Source organism: Seriola lalandi, unplaced genomic scaffold, assembly GCF_002814215.2.
Source record: "Seriola lalandi dorsalis isolate HSWRI2012SDOR001 ecotype SW California unplaced genomic scaffold, Sedor1 jcf7180002054612, whole genome shotgun sequence".
NCBI lineage: Eukaryota > Metazoa > Chordata > Actinopteri > Carangiformes > Carangidae > Seriola > Seriola lalandi.
The window spans coordinates 83,019-85,798 of record NW_019525165.1 but is presented as its reverse complement, the minus strand read 5'-3'; the positions used below and the strand labels follow the sequence as shown (position 1 = coordinate 85,798).

At 41.2% G+C, this 2,780-nt stretch overlaps 1 protein-coding gene across 1 annotated transcript in view; it reads right to left on the bottom strand.

Annotated features, from left to right (window-relative positions):
• The window catches only part of ptprr (protein tyrosine phosphatase receptor type R), a 34,432-nt gene that overhangs the window by 16,653 nt on the left and 14,999 nt on the right, over positions 1 to 2,780 (bottom strand). The gene's annotated exons all lie outside the window — the stretch shown is intronic.

Genomic DNA, 2,780 nt, shown 5'->3' with positions numbered 1-2,780 from the left:
GTTTTAGCTAACAGTTTGTTAACTGCAAACAGGTTTTGCAGTAAATTATAATACACAGCATTTCAACCCCATTCAATTGATTGTCCAATCAGTGTTATGGTTCAGAGCAAGATGTCAACATCACTGCTGGTCAGATTTATTGTATATAAATGTAGATTTTTACATTTACACAACCTTTACATTTTGAAGTAAGAAACACTGACTGATCAATGTGATGATCGTCTGTTCAGAAACTTCACAGTCTGCAGCCTCATCACCAAACAGATCGAACCATCACATCATCCCGCTGATATTTCATCTCCCTCTCTGCTTCACTTCATCTTTCTACACCCCCGACTCCCCCATCTCCATCTCCGTCTCCGTCTCCCTCCTCTTTGTTTGGCTCCTCTGGTTTTCCCAACAGTCTCTCAGCTTTCAGCAGAAGTGATATGGAGACAGGTGAAACACAGACACTAATGACTCATCCTGGATTTTACTGTAATCAGTTTCTCAGTGTGTGTGGAGGAAATATACAGGAAGCACTTTTTAGGTAGCGACCCTGAGAGCTAATGAACGCACACACACACACACACACACACACACACACACACACACTTCACAGTTACTTCTCCATTTGACAAAAACCCAAGAAATCGTCTCTTTACAGAAACTAGAGCCAGAAAAAGTTGAAGCACAAATGAAACAAAGTCGATGGAAATGTGCAGAAAAACAAGCAAATTCACTCGAGGTGATAAAACCTGAGACAAAGATGTGATGGAGAATTTCAAGTGTTATCTACTAAATGTTCACCAGGAGAACATTTGATTTTGAAACTCTGTGTTGCAGCTGGAACGATCAGTCGATTACATTTTAAAAGTCAAATCAGCAACTACTTTAATGATCAGTTCATAGTTTCAGTAAAAAGTGACGTGTTTGTTCCAGCTTCTACGAAGTGAGTATTTCATGTTTATATTAAAGTAATAAAATGGAGAATATTTTTGTGTTTGGGACAAAACAAAGTTCGTCAACATCAAAACATCCAGTCGACTAATCGAGAAACTGATCAGCTGATTGGTCGATCGGCTGTTGGTGGCGAAGGAACACAGTCCTGTGAACGTCTCTGAAACACAAACTACATGTGAACTTCCAACCTGCTGTCCTCGCTGTCGGTCACCAGGTCTCAGCTCTGCATCGACTCCACTGGAGACTATAACAAGCTATAACATATAAATCAGACAGCTCTAGAGTGACTGGGTGGAGAGAGGCTAATAGTTTCCCCCTGCTCCCAGTCTTTGTGCTAAGCTAAGCTAAAGGCATCCTGATGCTAATGTCCACCTGTGTAAAAACAACAGAGGAAAACAAACAGTCGTCTGCAGCTTCAAACACACAGACTGCTGCTCAACACTGTGTGTGTGTGTGTGTGTGTGTGTGTGAGTGTGTGTGTGTGTGTGTGTGTGTGTGAGAGTGTGTGTGTGTGTGTGTGTGTGTGTGTGTGTGTGTGTGGGCGGTTGTCTGCTAATGGCTATAACAACAACATGTTCTGTTGCCACTTAATTCAATATCAGGAACAATAACCACAGCCAGACAGGCTCAACACACACACACACACACACACACACACACACACACACACACACACACACACACACACACACACACACAGCTGATGTTATTAGCAGCCTGTGTCTGGTTGCAGGTTATTCTGTTAAACAAACTCTTTTTTTTCTCCGTCTCACAACAGAAATAAAAAACGCTGCTGAACCAACAAATAACACGAGCAGTGTGAGATGCATCTCATCATTATTTTCATTAATTGAAATTGAAATTATTTTCTAGATTAATCAGTTAAACTTTTGGTTCTATAAAACCTGTGAACCCAAAGTGACGTCGTCAAATGACCGAACAACAGAGAGAAGCAGCTGTAGAACATCAAGAAACAAGAGATGATTAAGGATGTATCACAACTGCTTAATATTCTTTAAACTCTAAACTAATTAATTAATTAATTTAAAAACTATTTTATAACATTTGATGGATTAAACTGTTAATCAATTAATGGAAAATTAATCAGATTTATGGATAATGAAAATAATTGTAACTAGAAGGAATATCAGAGTGAAACAACAAGACCAGACCTCAGAGAAAACAATTTATAGTCAACGATCTGGATCTGCCCCAAAACGGACAGGATCCTTCCCGGGTCCATGAACCTCCTCTCCAACAAGTTCAGTGGAAATCGGCTCAGTCATTTTTGTTTAATCCTGTTGACAAATCAACAAAACAACCAACAAACAGACGCAGGTGAAAACAACCTCGGAGGAGGAAGTAACAACAACAACCAGACGACAAACTGATGTTTCAACATCTAAACAAACAGACAAGCAACAAAGAAAACAAGTAAACAACAACAGCCTGTAAATAAAAACTTTAAAGTCTCTGATTCACCTGAAACTTCTGATAAACAAACAACCTTACCACGTAAACATGTAAACATTGTTGATCGTCCCTGTCGCCCACAGGAAGCTTTTCACTCAATGAGCACAGACACAGAGAGCGACCTCCTGCCTTTCAGTCAGCGCTCAGGGACTTCTCGCTCCATTTCCTGATCTAGTCATGTCGGGATCTCTGATTGGCTTAGAGGGGGACAGAGCTCAACCTGCCACCTGATTGGCTGTTGTCCACCTAATGCCATTATCCCACAGCGCTTCCTGTCAGGATCAGGTGCTATTTCTGTCCGACACACGCACGCACGCACGCACACACACACACACACACACACACACACACACACACACACACAC